The following is a 16,570-nucleotide window of genomic DNA, read 5'->3' as shown; positions in this document are numbered from 1 at the left end:
GACATCATTCTGATCTGAATATAATCAAACTTCTGTGGATTTTAAATATTTTTGTCAAACACTATTGCTGACAACAGTTATTTTTGAAGAAAAGCAGATACATAAATCACTCAAGTCCATAGGTACTTCATAAGAAGATGATTTATTTCTTAAAATTCAATAATAAAAGTACTGTAGCTACTTATTTTGCCAGTATACAACTGATTATTGATTGAATAATATAGTTTATTATTTCTTTGGTTACGGAATTATCATCTAAGAAATATATTCTTTTCCTAAGAATAGAAGGTTACATGTTCAGAAATGTATAGATATTTCCAAGAGAAACAAGCAGTTAACAGCTACTTCTTTCAGCCAAAACCTTTATTATTTATTATTTCAACTTTGTTCTCATATTCTTATCTCTGTCTTTATTTACATTCTTACTCATGAAAATAAACATGTATGTATTTCATTAATTTATTAAGGAAGAATAGATGAGGAAAACAATGGGAGTGAATCTTGATAGTCTATTTTGTGGTTGGTAGCAGCTAAGTGACACAATTGGATGTTTGGTAAAAGTGTTAGTATTTGAAGGGATTATTGCCCATACTCCCCAGTATCAGAAGGATTGTTGTCCTTTAAAAATGTGCCATTTCTCAGTCTGTCTCAGACTCCTTCATGAAAGTATTAGACTGATTTTTTTGTTTGTTTAGATTGACCTGATTGGTACATCAGATTGGTCTTTTTAAAAAAGTAGATGTCAAATGCGTAGTATATTTTTTGATTAAAATGTTTTGAGACTATAATTTTAATTTTAGATTATATAGAATAATTGAATAGGGTGAGATGGGTTTCTCTTTATCTCACGTCTCTATTATTGAAGTATTATTTTCTTAATCCTTATACTTTGAAGACCTGACCTACCAAAAATTTTAAATTTCTGTTTTAGTGTGAAATTGACTCTCTTATAACACTGAGCTTTTACCTTTATGATTCATTGTCAAAAAGGAAATCCAGGATTATTTACGTAATATTTACAGTAATTGCTACTCATGTAAGTGCACTTCCTGGGAAGGCGTGTATGTTAACAAACTGATTTTTGTAAATGTATGGAATTGCAGAGACTCAGATATTATATCTTAGAACTATTTTAGAAATTGAATGTGACAGATCAAAGTTTGACCTTTCTTTTGTGATTCATTATTTTCCTGGAAAAAATAAATTTCTTTCATCAGGCTTTAGATGTTCTTGAATCTGGTACCTTGTCCAGTGGTTAATTCTAATTGATATATTTGGATGTGGTAACAAATACTTATTTTGAGATAATACCTTGTATTAAGATAAAATGATGTAACTTGTATTCGGTAGATTAAATGGTAGCATGCCTCCTAAATGATATTAAATATGGATTGTTTTCAGGAAAACACAGCTTAATATTATATAAGTAAAAATAAGTATGTAAGTAAATACATAATTATATAAGTAAATATAAATGTAAAAATATATAGTTATCAGTTTTGGTTAGAATAGTAATAATTAATTTTTTAAGTGGCTGTTATTTATTTATTTGAGACAGGGTTTCCCTCTGTCACCCAGGCTGGAATGCAGTGGCACGATCTTGGCTTGCTGCAACCTCTACTTCTCAGGCTCAAGCAATTCTCCTGCCTCAGCATCCTGAGTAGGTGGGATTACAGACATGCAGCAGCATGCCCGACTAATTTTTGTATTTTTGGTAGAGATGGAGTTTCACCATGTTAGCCAGGCTGGTCTCAAATCCTGGCCCATGTGATCTGCCCACCTTGGCCTCCAAAAGTGCTAGATATACAGATGTGAGCCAACACACCCTGCCTTAAGTGGCATTTAAAAATCTGAACAAATTATCTAGCCAGAGTCTTCCTTAGACTTAGTAAAATTTCTATTTTGGAAAATTAGTCTAAAGTTTATTTTCCAGTTTTTTCATTTGTGTATGTAGTATTATTTTTGGCAATGTGGGAGTTGAGGTATGTGACAGGATCCACTCCACAATCTTTTACTTCATTTAGTTGTCATGTCCTTTTCTTCTCCTGTAATCTGGAAGAGTTCCTAGTCTATCTTTATCTTTCATAATACTGATATTTTTATAGAATATAACAATTTATTTTATAGAATATTCTACAGATTGGTCTGTGAGTGTGAGAGTAGTCCTCATAATTTTACCTGAGATAATTGTATTCAAGAGATGACTTGCTTATGTTGCTATCAGATGGTATGCAAAAACACAGGCCTAATGTAATAATCTTTTCTGAGAACTTCAGAAAATAATGTCCATTTTCGTTCTATAACATGTTTTTAAATGATTGGTGGGCAAGACAAGAAAATATAGGGAACACACTAGTTTATGCCCTACTTTCAGTGCAGAGATTGGTCTGTCATTGATTTTAAATGTCAGTTGTGGTTTCTGTCCCACATCCTTTTTGCCCTTATTTTCTGGCTACAGGTATACGTTAGATACTTTGTAATCTTCAAACTTTTATGTTTAATGACTATTAAAGATTGAGATGAATACCAGAGTCTGCTCCTCATTTTAATAAAACCTTCAAGTTCTCATATTAGTGAGTTTACTATGTAGCTGGTTAGCTAAGTCTGTTTTATTTCAATAGAAGTTTAAAAACTGGCCTGAACATATTAAATGATAATACTAAGCTGGCCATAAGGATCAACAATAATTGCACATCAAATTGATCTTCAGTTTTAGTTCTGAACATCTTTGCATCAAAGGTGAAAAGAGAATGTTGTTAGTTGTAAAATCATTACCAGAATAGAGGAAGCATACAAGCTCCTTAGGGGAAAGGACAACCTTTTTTCCATTACTAACTTGTCACAATTCTACAACTGAGACACAGATCCTATTCTCCAGAGGCAGGCACTGATTATATTTAGTGATTTAATCATTAAGTATATTTAGCCATTAAATAGTTGCCTAAGAACTTTTTACTTGCATAATAATGGCTGTGCCATTATTTAACCTAATTTACTTTTAGATTGTTATTTTAATTTGTAAAATTTAAAATTATTAGATGCTTTTGGGAACATTTATGTATCCAGAGCTTTTTGTTTTGTTTTGTTTTGTTTTGTTTTGTTTTTGAGATGGAGTCTTGCTCTGTCCTCCCAGGGCTGGATTTATTTTTTGTGCAGTGGGCCGGGATCTCAGGCTCACTGCAAGCTCCTTCCCTCCGGGGGTTGTACACCTTCTCTCGCCTTAGGCCTCCACGAGTAGCTGGACTTGCAGGCGCCCGCCACCATCGCCCGGTAAGTTTTTTGTATTCCTTTGTAGAGACGGGGTTTCACGTGTTAAAGCCAGGATGGTCTCGATCTCTTGACCTCGTGATCCGACCGTCTCGGACCTCCAACGTGCATGAAGGATTACAGGGCTTGAGCCACCGCCGCCCGGCGTTCCAGAGTATCCAGAGCTTTATACATTTAGTATTCTTAAGATAAACTCCTGGCCAGGCACGGTGGCTCATGCTTGTAATCCCAGCACTTTGGGAGGCCGAGGCGGACGGATCACCTGAGTTTGGGAGTTCGAGACCAGCCTGACTAACATGGAGAAACCCCATCTCTACTAAAAAAATAAATAAATAAAAAATAAAAAAATTCAAAATTAGCTAGGTGTGGTGGCACATGCCTGTAACCCCGCTGCGTGGGAGGCTGAGGCAGGATAATTGCTTGAACCCAGGAGGCGGAGGTTGCAGTGAGCCGAGATGGCCGCATCGCACTCCAGCCTGGGCGACAAGAGTGAAACTGTCTCAAAAACAAAAAAAGATAAATTCCTGATATTTCGTCTTTTTGAATTCACTGTTTCTAGCTTAAAATTTTATGACTTAATGGTAGTTTTCCTACTATTTTGACATCTTTTTGTAGGTCTTAAAATGGGTGGAGAGGAAAATTTAGATATGTAAATGAATGGAGACTTTTTATTTTATTTTTGAGATGGAGTCTCATTCTGTCGCCCAGGCTGGAGTGCAGTGATATGATCTTGGCTCACAACAACCTCTGCCTCCCAGGTTCGAGCAATTCTCATGCCTCAGCCACCCGAGTAGCTGGGACTACAGGCGCCTGCCACCCGCCTTGCTGATTTTTTGTGTGTTTTTAGTAGAGAAGGGTTTCACCATGTTGTCCAGGCCAATCTCGAACTCCTGACCTCAAACGATCCACACCCCTCGGCCTCCCAAAGTGCTGGGATTACAGACAGGCATGAGTGACCGCCCGGCCTGTAAATGAATGGAGACTTTTAAAAAAGTGTTTGGTGGCATTACAGCAGAAACATAAATCTTCATATTTAGGCTAAATTAATCAGATTTATCAAAGGTTAACATCATGGTTCCAGTTACTCAAAATAGTAAGTTTGATGCTTTAATACTTTGTTTCTTATTGCTTATTAAAATAAAGACATATGTTAGTGTTCTAGATAGGAAAATACATTAATTACTTGCTCATTTTAATTTCTTTCTCAACATTTTCACTTCCACTTTTCATAACAAATGGTATTCTGGAAGTTGCATTTTGTATGCCAGAATCTTTTTTTCTCCAGCCGCTGTATAGTATGGAGTTACCCCACTGGCCACTAGATGGAGTTCCTGTTTCATTTTTAGAAGTATTTGGTAACATTCAAATGTTAATGTTAACAGGCAGAATGTTACTTTAGAGACCCTAGCCTTCTGTTTTAGAAAATATGTTCCTTTTTTAAGAAAACAGCATATTAAAACTCAGCACACATTAAATTATTTGCCATTAACTTAGTGAGGTATGCTACAAATTCTTATTGAAATCAAATCTTTACCATTTTAATACTGGTCTTATTATATGGGGATGAATATTCTTTCAGAGTATAAAGGGAAATTGCTGTTATCCTGGTTAATCTGATAATTTACAGATTAGGAAAGAACAAATGAAATATAGAGAAGTGTATTCAGTTCGAGTTTAACTGGTTAGCGGTAACATGGTGATTATAAAACTCACTTATTTTCAAGTTTAAAAGCAAGGTATAAATGGATTTTGTCATCATTATGAGAAAGAAAAATGAGTAACTGATATGTTAGAGTAAGGTAGACATGAGAGAGCAGGCACAGGACTTCATTGGGAAAATTATAAAATACTGATTTGGTTGGTTATCTTAGTTAAATGATAGGATTAAAATTTTTAATTTCCCTAATATTGGTTTGACAGTTTTATGACAAGCTATAATGTGTCAAAACCCATTACTGCGTTTTGATATACCATCTGATTTTTCTCACAGAGTATTTTGTGTGTTTAAAGCTGTTTTTGTTATTTTATATTACCTTGGGATATGTTTCTTTAAGAGTCGGTATTTAATTTCATGAGTATACTGTTTGAGAATAAGGTTAATTTTGTTGTTATGACAAATGTGTTTGTTTGTTTGTTTGTTTATTTATTTATTTATTTTGAGACGGAGTCTCGCTCTGTCACCCAGGCTGGAGTGCTGTGGCTGAATCTCAGCTCACTGCAAGCTCCGCCTCCCGGGTTCACGCCATTCTCCTGCCTCAGCCTCCCGGGTAGCTGGGACTACAGGCGCCGCCACCTCGCCCAGCTAGTTTTTTGTAGTTTTAGTAGAGACGGGGTTTCACCGTGTTAGCCAGGATGGTCTCGATCTCCTGACCTCGTGATCTGCCCGTCTCGGCCTCCCAAAGTGCTGGGATTACAGGCTTGAGCCACCGCGCCCGGCCCAGATGTGTTAATTTAAATATGACCATATTTATTAAATTCAAATTACTTAGTAGTTACTTCAAAGTGAATTTGCAGTTGGAAACCTAGCCATCTTGCTGGGTCTCAGGGCTCTCCAGATTAAAAAGGACATAGATATTGTATTAGTGCTCTTACAGGAAAAGAGAAGATTTGATACCAATAGAAAATATGTAATTTTTAAATACTTTATTTTGTTGATATACACTGCCTGAGAAACAAATAATTAAAAATTACTGAGCTGTCATAACATGATACTTAACTGTATATCCTTATTTTTAGCTTTCATGGTAATAGTTCATTTGAAACTGTCAAATTATGCCGTTTCTTTGTACTGTTTTAATAAAGAGTCTGGATGCTGTGGTGGTGGTTCATGCCTGTAATCCCACCACTTTGGGAGGCCAAGATGAGAGGATTGCTTGTGCTCAGGAGTTTGAGATCAGCCTCGGCAACATAGTGAGACTTCATCTCTATTAAAAAGTAAAATAGGCTGGGTGAAGTGGCTTATGCCTGTAATCCTGGCACTTTGGGAGGCCAGTGTGGGCGGATCGTGAGGTTGGGAGATTGAGACCAGCCTGACCAACATGGTGAAACCCTGTCTCTACTAAAAATACAAAAATAGCTGGGTGTGGTGGCACGTGCCTGTAATCCCAGCTATTCAGGAGGCTGAGGCAGGAGAATTGCTTGAACTCTGGAGGCCGAGGTTGCAGTGAGCCACTGCACTCTAGCCTGGGCGACAGAGCGAGACTCCATCTCAAAAAAATAAATAATAAAATAATCTATCAGATTATTCTACTAAGTAGAGTAGCAGGCCAGGAGTGGTGGCTCACACCTGCAATTCCAGCACTTTGGGAGGCTGAAGTTTGAGGATCACCAGCCTGGGCAACTTAGACCCTGTCTCTATAAAAAACAATCAGTCAGCACTCGCCTATAGTCCCAGCTACTCGGGAGGTGGGATCCCAGGAGGGCGAGGCTGCAGTGAGCCATGATCACACCACTACACTTCAGCCTGAGTGTCAGAGTGAGACCCTATCTCAAAAAAAAAAAAAAAAAAAAAAAAAAAGGTAGAGTAATCTGACACTTTATTTTAGCCCAAACTTTACTTTAATAGTATTTTATTATGACTCTAGTTTTGTGAGAATTAGCTGAGCAATACAAATAAAATTTAAAACACTTGCCCATGTTTAATGTATTTACTTCTATATGTGGTCACTCACAAAATATGTTGATGGCCACTAAGTATCTATAATGTAAGTGCTTATCAACAGATGTTAATTCCTTTTATTTAGAGTTTTCATTTTTGTCAAGGTCATCCAATGTGGAAATAACTTTCGTATAGAACATATCACTCTATGTGTTAAATAATTATGACTGGTAAGTTTTATAAGGGGAGGACAGGTTGCTTAAAATTTAGATGAGTTTTGAATTGCTTTGATTTGTACAGATTTGTAAGGATAAAGTATGTTCACTTCTCACACACTTTAGGGATACCATTCTTGATTACCCAGAGTAGTCCTTTCTCCTATGAGCTGCTCACATACCTAATCCTTATATTGTCACCTTTCACATTATAGTACAGCTATTAAGAAAGTATGTACTTTCTTTTTTTTTTTTTTTTGAGACGGAGTCTCGCTCTATTGCCCAGGCTGGAGTGCAGTGGCCGGATCTCAGCTCACTGCAAGCTCTGCCTCCCAGGTTTACGCCATTCTCCTGCCTCAGCCTCCCGAGTAGCTGGGACTATAGGCGCCTGCCACCTCGCCCGGCTAGTTTTTTGTATTTTTTAGTAGAGACGGGGTTTCACGGTGTTAGCCAGGATGGTCTCGATCTCCTGACCTCGTGATCCACCCGTCTCGGCCTCCCAAAGTGCTGGGATTACAGGCTTGAGCCACCGCGCCCGGCCTAGTATGTACTTTCTTAATCAGATTTCCACATAACTACCTGCCAGATTAGCCGTAACTCTCCATTTCTTCTATCAAACATCCCAGTTAAGTATGAGTTGTGTTTGTTTCCAGATTTGTTTATGCCAGTTGTATTTACACTATATAATTATTATGCAAACTAGATGTTTTTATGGTAAATCATGAAATGCTTAAAAAAAGTCCTACAGACCAGATGCAGTAGCTCAAGCCTGTAATCCCAGCTCTTTGGGAGGCTGAGGCAGATGGATCACCTGAGGTTAGGAGTTCGAGCCCAGCCTGGACAACATGGCGAAACTAAAAATACAAAAATTAGCTGGGTGTGGTGGATGGGCACCTGTAGTCCCAGCTACTTGGGAGGTTGAGGCACAAGAATTGCTTGAACCCAGGAGGCAGAGTTTGCAGTGAGCCGAGATCGAGCCACTGCACCCCAATCTGAGTGACAGAGCAAGATTCCATCTCAAAAAACAAAAAGAAAAGAAGAGTTACTCCAGTTTACTTAGGGAATATATTAAAATGTTAACAATGGTAATTTTATTTTGTATTACCCACATTTATCAAGAGAAATAATGTCAATACTTTATTGAAACAAGAAAGTTTCTTTTCTATGTAGTCTTTATTTTTCTGTGTAGCCTTATGTTTACAACTGCTTAACTACCAAAAGTCATTCTAATGCTTATTTCTTTTGAGATACTAAAATATAATTTCCAAAGACAGTTTTAAAATATTCAGTGTTCATTAATGCTAACTAAAACTTCATTTTCTAAACATTTTCATAGTCTTCTGTCCCATACTGACTAAATTTCCTTTTCCTGTTTTAAGTAGATTACTAGAGGCTTAAAGAAAACGTAAACCTAAATGCAGTTTTATTTTAATTAATATATATTTTATATGTACTCTTAGAAAATTGTTGTGGCATTTTGCTGTTGTGTCTTGTATACATTACCAAATCTTGTATGTTTTGGAGTAGTCCATCTTCAGTGTCCATATTAATTGCTTTGTCTTCCCTGTTTTTTTCCTCCGTGAAAAGTTAAAATTTGCCTATTTGCTTTGTTGTAATTTTATTCCTCAAGCTGGAAGCATCATATATTAATTGCTCTTAGAGCAGGGAGTTACCCTGGGATATATGTTTTAATATTCTGGAGGTGTGCTTTCTTGTTAGAGCCAGATTTTGCCCTGAATGCAGTCCCTTGAACGAGACCTTCAGAGTGTAGTATGGATGTAGACAAAAACAATCGCTAAGAGGTTAAATACTGTTCTAGCTATACCTAACATAGTCAAGATACATTCTCCTTTTTCTTTTTTCTCTTCTTGCTTCTTTACATCTTCTGCTGTAGTGATGACAGAAGTGCCAGTTTTCCCAGAAAATGTCTTCATTTAGAGAAAAAGAGAATGATTGTGAAACAAATTGCTAGAAAATATATTTATTAGAAATATTAGTAAATACTCGAAAATTGCTAGACAAGAAGTACTAACTAGCTAGTAAATACTAGAAAATTGCTAGGAAATGTATTTACTAGCAGAGAGCTGGTAAATGTATTTATTATATGTGTTGCATTTCTTGCATAGTTTTTCAGTGTGCATTCCTACTTTAGTCTGTTAACGTGTTAGAAAATGATAGTAAATGAGTGTATTTTAATAGAATTTAAAATCTGTTATTTTAACAGTTGGGCTGAAGAGCCGAAAATATAATGAAAATGTAGAAGTTAGATTCTGCCATTTGTGTATTCTATATTTAGTAGCTACAAAGATCCTTAAAATTTTTTACATATCTAACTAGGCTGATGTATTTAATGTGAACTGCAATTTATATACAAAAAAACTGCACTTAGTGTATACGATTTGGTAAGTTTAGAACCTCAACTCCTTTTTAAAGCAACTCTTGGAGAGCAGTTGAGCAGAATAGGGATTTAAAATAATTTTTTCCTTTGAAGATTAGGGGATCATTGTGTCATTAATTTTATAATCTAGTATTGAAACTAATTCCATTTTACTAATATTTGGTAAAGCAATTAATATCCAAGTTTATCTCTTCTTAATAAAATATTTATTTCCACAGATTAAGCGTATCACATATTTAAGCTTGAAATAATGGAGTTACTAAATGTCAGAGTTTTAAAATAATTAAAAGAGAAGTGCTCCTTACCCTACATTGCATCAGGCATAAAGTGTTATCAGTTATGTTGCTTTAGTCCACAATAGTGATGAATGAACCTTTTCTCTTCATGGACGGCTTCCAAACAAAACCTGGACAAGCTTCATATCAAAGATGGCAAATGTTTTCAGTATATCCTGAAGGAATGTATCTTCTCTGTTAGCAATCTGTGGTGAATTTCACTGTAACTACTTGATGTAAATTGCTGGCCTCTGCAAGTAATAAGTCACACTGTAAATAGGTTCTATTTTTTAGTATTTTTAGGTTTTTGTATATGCTGAATCACATATTTCCTCCAAAATGCTAATGTTTACGGTTATTTCTCTTGAATTTTCTGTCTGATGAACCTTTACACTGTTCTTTTTCTTTTCAACTGTTTGAAGATACTTTTCCTCATTGAAATGTTATAGTTCCAAATGCAGAAAGTGATTTTATTCCTCTCCCTACTACCAGTTACTACTATAAAAATGAAAAAAAAAAAAAAATTTATTGGCGTAAGTATAGTAATGTCACACACCTGCATCTGTAGCTGTTAATGATAATTCCAAGATAGTCTTCAAGCTATGCATAATTCAGCAACAGGTCCTTTTGAGGATTGGAAGGATAGTGACTTTACTTGCCTGGTTGTAAGCTGTAACACTAATTAAACATGCATTTGGTCCTTGCTGAGTAAAGGAGCTACAAGCTCCACTTGGAGACATGGCATTGCATAACAGCGTGTTGTGCCTCTGTTCTTTCTTTGTCAGGCAGGCAGCACATTGAATCGTGTAATACCAATGAAGTATGTGTAAAGGAGCTAAAGTTAAAGATACCTAAGGGTTTTCTGATGAAACTCTTCATGGCAAAAATAGAATTAAATAATTCAAGATTGAAATAGTTTTTATGTTGTTTTGTGCTTTAACAGGCAGGTTTTTGTTAAGAGTTTATTATCTTTCTCCATTCTTGTTGCTGGCTGACCACTGGTACACATTAATTGATAAGAAAAGCACATGTCTTAAAAGGAGAGCATAAATCAGCTCTCCATTAGTTTTCCAAGTTCTCCTCTTGGGGGGTCTTCAAAATCTTTGAAAACTAATAATAATAAAAAGTCAGATATAAATAACACGTCAGTTTCCAGACATAGGCATAGATTGTCATATGCATTAATATCTCATAGTATTTGACTTAAAGGTAAGCATACTTACGTAACTAATGGTTGTCAAGAAAATACAGAAATACAAAAAACTTGATATTTTAGTTTAAAATAAAGAAATTTGATATCTTGAGATATTTTAAAAGTATAGTAATGAAATTTAAAGTTATTTTTTAAATTTTAAAGATTTTTGTGAAATAAACACACAATTTTATCTCTCACATTTTTTGGACTATTCCCAGTCTCATGGGCCAATGCTTATTACTACCTTGTTTTGCTAGCTTTTGCCTTCATACTCCTTCATAAGAAGAGAATATCTTCTTCTGTTTCCATAATGTAAGATTCCCAGTTGGCCTCTCCTAATGCTAACTCAATAGAGTAAAATAGATACCAGTTAAATAAGAGGGAATAGCATGTTTCATTTATTTCAGAGGAGCTGTCTTATTTTATCTATGCCTTTATTCTTACATGTGAATATAATGTAACTATATTTTTTTCTGTCTTTTTCTTAAGTCATAGTCTTCTCTGTCACCCGGGCTGGAGTGCAGTAGTGTGCTCATAGGTCACTGCGGCCTTCAACTCTTAGGCTTAAACATCCTCCATAGCTGGGACTACAGGCACCTGTCACCATGCCCAGCTAAGTTTTTAATTTTTTTGTAGAAATAGGTTCTTATTATGTTGCCCAGGCTAGTTTCAAAACTCCTGGCCTCAAGCAGTCCTCTTGTCTCAGCCTCCTGAGTCACTGGGATTACATATATAAGCCATTGTGCCTGACTTGATTTTTTTTTTTTTTTTTTAAATATAACATCTCGTGCTTTATAAATTGACCTGCAAGTAGGCTGGGCGCGGTGGCTCACGCCTGTAATCCCAGCACTTTGGGAGGCTGAGGCGGGTGGATCATGAGATCAAGAGTTTAAAACCAGCCTGGCCAACATAGTGAAATCCCATCTGTACTAAACGTCCAAAAATTAGCTGAGCTTGGTGGCAGGTGCCTGTAGTGCCAGCTACTTGGGAGGCTGAGGCTGGAGAATCACTTGAACCCGGGAGGCAGAGGTTGCAGTTAGCCGAGACCGTGCCATTGCACTCCAGCCTGGGTGACAGAGTGAGACTATATCTCAAAAAAATTGACCTGCAAGTGATATACTTTTTTTTTCTTTTTTCTTTTTTTGAGATGGAGTCTAACTCTGTGGCCCAGGCTGGAGTACAGTGGCGCGATCTCAGCTCACTGCAACCTCCACCTCCCAGGCTCAAGCGATTCTCCTGTCTCAGCCTCCTGAGTAGCTGGGACTGCAGGCGTGTCACCACATCTGGTTAATTTTTGTATTTTTAGTAGAGGCAGGATTTCATGTTAACCAGGCTGGTTTGAAACTTCTGACCTCAAATCATCTGCCACCTTGGCCTCCCAAATAGCTGGGATTACAGGCATGAGCCACTTACTGGGTATGAGTTGGTCTCTCATTGTGGTTTTAATTTGCATTTGTCTGATGACTAATTATGCTAAGCATATTTTCATGTGTTCATTGACTATTCACGTATCCTTTCCAGAGAAATATTACAAATTCTCTGCCCCAAGAGTGGGGGCTGGCTAGAAGAGGGGATTGAATGTCAACTTCTCAGCCATGTGTGCCTCTAACTTAGCAGCAGCAGGTTGCTGTGGTGGATTAGAAATGCTGACATCCTGCCCCTCACCCCGCTAGGAAGACAGGCTTTCAGCTGTGTACTAAGGCATAGCTTTCCAACTTGGACTCTTGGGAGAGGGAGGCCTGTGTTCTTGGCTGTAGCCAGCTGGAGTGGTTTTTCTTTCTTATTGAGCTGAGGCTGGGGAAGAAAGGAGCAGCATCTTGATTCACAAACCACAGACTCTTGCTTCTCTTACTGAGTTTCCTACTAAATGTTTCTTCATTTGCTGCGTGCTTTTAGGACCATTTCCAGAGATTTTAGATAGTTGTGTTCTTTTAAAGAGTATGTACCAGTTTCACTAGGGAGCAGATCTGCAGTGATCCTCCCTCTTTCATGCTAGGAAGAAAAACTGAGTTCTCATAAACCAAATAAAATATTCAAACTTTCTTACTAATTAAATGTTTTAGACAGTGGAATATTTTGCATCCATCAAGTTTAGAAACCATGTATCTTCATATTGGGTAGAAAGAGGAAGTTAGACACTATGGAGTATCTAGTTTTTATAAAACTCAACACATACCTAAATATACAATATCATGTACTTCTCCCCTGTAAAACACATTTTATTAATTAAATTACATCAAGTTTTTCTTAAGTATTCTGTTCTCCACATTTCAAAATTCAAAAGCTTTAAGGTGGTAGCTGTTTTTCTGCCTCCTATAGCCTGCTGATAACAGCTCACTAGGGATAAACTATCTAACTAATAATAGTACTAATAGTTATAGATAGTACTAACCAGTGCTACTAATTTCTTATATTTATTTATAGGAAATCTATATATAACAAGTAAATATAAATATGTATTAGTTCATTGTCACACTGCTATAAAGAACTGCCTGAGACTGGGTGAATTATAAAGGAAAGAGGTTTAATTGACTTGTAGTTCTCCAGGGCTGAGGAGGCCTCAGGAGACTTACAATCATGACAGAAGGGGAAGCAAACATGTCCTTCTTCACATGGCAGCAGCAAGGAAAAGTGCAGAGCAAAGCAGTGGGAGCCCCTTATAAAACCATCACATCTTGTGAGAACTCACTACCATGAGAATAACATGGAGATAACCACCCCCATGATTCAGTTACTTCCCACCGGGTCCCTCCCACAACACACGGGGATTATGAGAACTACAATGCATGATGAGATTTGGGTGGAGACACAACCAAACCATGTCATGTAGTCTCCCTCTTTTTATGTTTTTGTTGTTGTGTTTTGTTGTATGTTATGTTTACGCAAATAATCATTTATTTTTATTAACATTTATGGGTTATGTTTACCATATAACCCGTTTTTACACCTTGCTGTCGCATCCCCACCCCAAAATGACATTATAGTACTTTCGAATTTCCTGCAGTACAACATGAAGCATATTCTCATTTTTTTTTTTAATTTTTTTTAATTTTTTTTTTTTTTAAGACAGAGTCTCACTCTGTCACCCAGGCTGGAGTACAGTGGCGCAATCTTGGCTCACTGCAAGCTCCGCTTCCCGGATTCACGCCAGTCTCCTGCCTCAGCCTCCTGAGGAGCTGGGACTACAGGCGCCCGCCACCTCGCCCGGCTAATTTTTTATATTTTTAGTAGAGACGGGGTTTCACTGCGTTAGCCAGGACGATCTCGATCTCCTGACCTCATGATCTGCCGCCTCGGCCTCCCAAAGTGCTGGGATTACAGGCGTGAGCCACTGCACCCGGCTCATATTCTCATTTTTTATGACTACATAATGGGCATTTAGTAATTTTAAAAATTGCATTTAATAAGCAGAAATAGGTTCTTTTTTGAGATAAGGTCTCACTCTGTCACGCAGGCTAGGATGTAATGGTGTAATCATGGCTAACTGCAGCTTACCATGCCTGGATAATTTTTTAAATTTTATACAGGCAGGATCTTTCCCAGGCTGGAGTACAGTGGTGTGATCATGGCTCACTGCAGCCTTGACATCCTGGGCTCAAGTGATCCTGCCACTTCAGCCTCATGAGTAGCTGAGACTACTGGCGGGCACTACCACACCCGGCTAATTTTTAAAATTTTGTGTAGAGATTGGACCTTTCTATATTGCCTAGGCTGGTCTTGAACTCCTGGGCTCTAGCGATAATTCTGCCCCAGCCTTCCAAATCCTGGAATTATAGGCATGAGCCACTGCATGCAGCTCACACATTTTTTTAATTGACATTTTTATTCTGTTGAATATGCCCATTTTAAATATGATACCTGTTTATTGAGACTATCATCTCTGCCCTGCAGCATAGATATTTTCATCATACGTTTGTTGTGCAGTTTCTCTATTCTGCAGTTGACTGTTATATAAAATTAACAGTATTCATTTATGTGAATTTTGCATCCACAGACTTTAGTATTCTAATAATATTTCTGTGGATTTGTCTTATTTTCCAAATAGAGAATCAGTTTTCTGAGAATGAAGAAATTACTCTTTTCCCACTTCTTTTTGTTTGTTTGTTTTGAGACAGAGTCTCTGTTACCCAGGCTGGAGTGCAGTGGCATGATTTTGGCTCACTGCAGCTTCCACCTCCAGGGTTCAAGTGATTCTCCTGCCTCAGCCTCCTAATTAGCTGGGATTACAGGCGCACGCCACCACACCTGACTATTTTTGTATTTTTAGAAGAGACAGGGTTTTGCCATGTTGGCTAGGCTGGTCTTGAACTCCTGACCTCAGGTTATCCACCTGCCTCGGCCTCCCAAACTGCTGGGATTACAGGTGTGAGCAACTGCGCTTGGCCTTCCAACTTCTTAAGCTTTTTTTTAAGAAAAAAAAATTTTTTTGGAGGGAATCCCCATATGCACATACCTTTCCTGGCTTGTATTTATAAAACAGAATGTCAGGAATTTGTCTCTTGAAGATGATACTATCCAAAAGAACTTTTTGTTGTGATGAAAACACTCTGTATCTATGCCATTCATTAAGGACTTGTGTGGCTGTTGGACACTTGAAATGTGGTTAGTGCAACTGAATACCTGAATTCTTAGTTTTCTTACATTTTAGTTTAAATAACGTGGTCAGTAGCTGCCATGCTGGATAGTTCAGGAAGTATCATGGGATAATGGGAAAAACACTAAAGCTAAATGTACCAGGTTTTCACTGTTGGTCTTCTTACTTCCTATTTAGCTGCTTGTGCAACTTAGTAAATATTAGTTTCCCATACACACAATGGGGATGATAATACCTAATCCACATAATAGTACACACATAGAAACATCATCATATAGAAAATGGATTAGATGGATGTATACCAAAATGACGTACCTGGTAAAAGAGTGGGGAAGGAGGTCGGGCGCGGTGGCTCACGCCTGTAATCCCAACACTTTGGGAGGCTGAGGTAGGCGGATTATGAGGTCAGGAAATCAAGACCATCCTGGCTAACACTGTGAAAACCCGTCTCTACTAAAAATAAAAATAATAATAAAAAATTAGCCGGGCGTGGTGGTGGGCACCTGTAGTCCCAGCTACTTGGGAGGCTGAGGCAGGAGAATGGCGTGAACCTGGGAGGCGGAGCTTGTAGTGAGTCGAGATCGCGCCACTGCACTCCAGCCTGGACGACAGAGTGAGACTCCATCTCAAAGAAAAAAAAAACAAGAGTGGGGAAGGAGAGAAATGGTCAAAAGAAACTATAGCCTTGTAATGAAAGTTTTATCTTTTTTTCAGGATAATCTGTTTGAAATATTAATCACTGTAATCCTAACATGTTAGTAGGCCAAGGTAGGTAGATTGCCTGAGCTTAGGAGTTCGAGACCAGCCTGGGAAACATGGTGAAACCCCAACTCCACGAAAAAATAGAAAAAATTAACTGGACATGGTCGCATGTGCCTGTAATCCCAGCTACTCTGGCATGTGAGGCAGGAGGATCCTGGAGCCCAGGAGGTCGAGGCTACAAAGTGCAGTGGTTACACCACTGCACTCCAGCCTAGGCAATAGAGTGAGACCTTGGTGGAAAAAAAAAAAAAAGAATATAAATATTA

At 37.7% G+C, this 16,570-nt stretch overlaps 1 protein-coding gene across 1 annotated transcript in view; it reads left to right on the top strand.

Annotated features, from left to right (window-relative positions):
- BIRC6 (baculoviral IAP repeat containing 6) overlaps positions 1-16,570 on the top strand; it is a 265,256-nt gene that overhangs the window by 195,981 nt on the left and 52,705 nt on the right.

This window comes from Rhinopithecus bieti, unplaced genomic scaffold (assembly GCF_001698545.2).
Source record: "Rhinopithecus bieti isolate Rb0 unplaced genomic scaffold, ASM169854v2 scaffold_5341, whole genome shotgun sequence".
In the NCBI taxonomy this organism is placed as follows: Eukaryota; Metazoa; Chordata; class Mammalia; order Primates; family Cercopithecidae; genus Rhinopithecus; species Rhinopithecus bieti.
The sequence above is the reverse complement of the archived record's forward strand: the minus strand, read 5'-3'. Positions and strand labels throughout refer to the sequence as shown.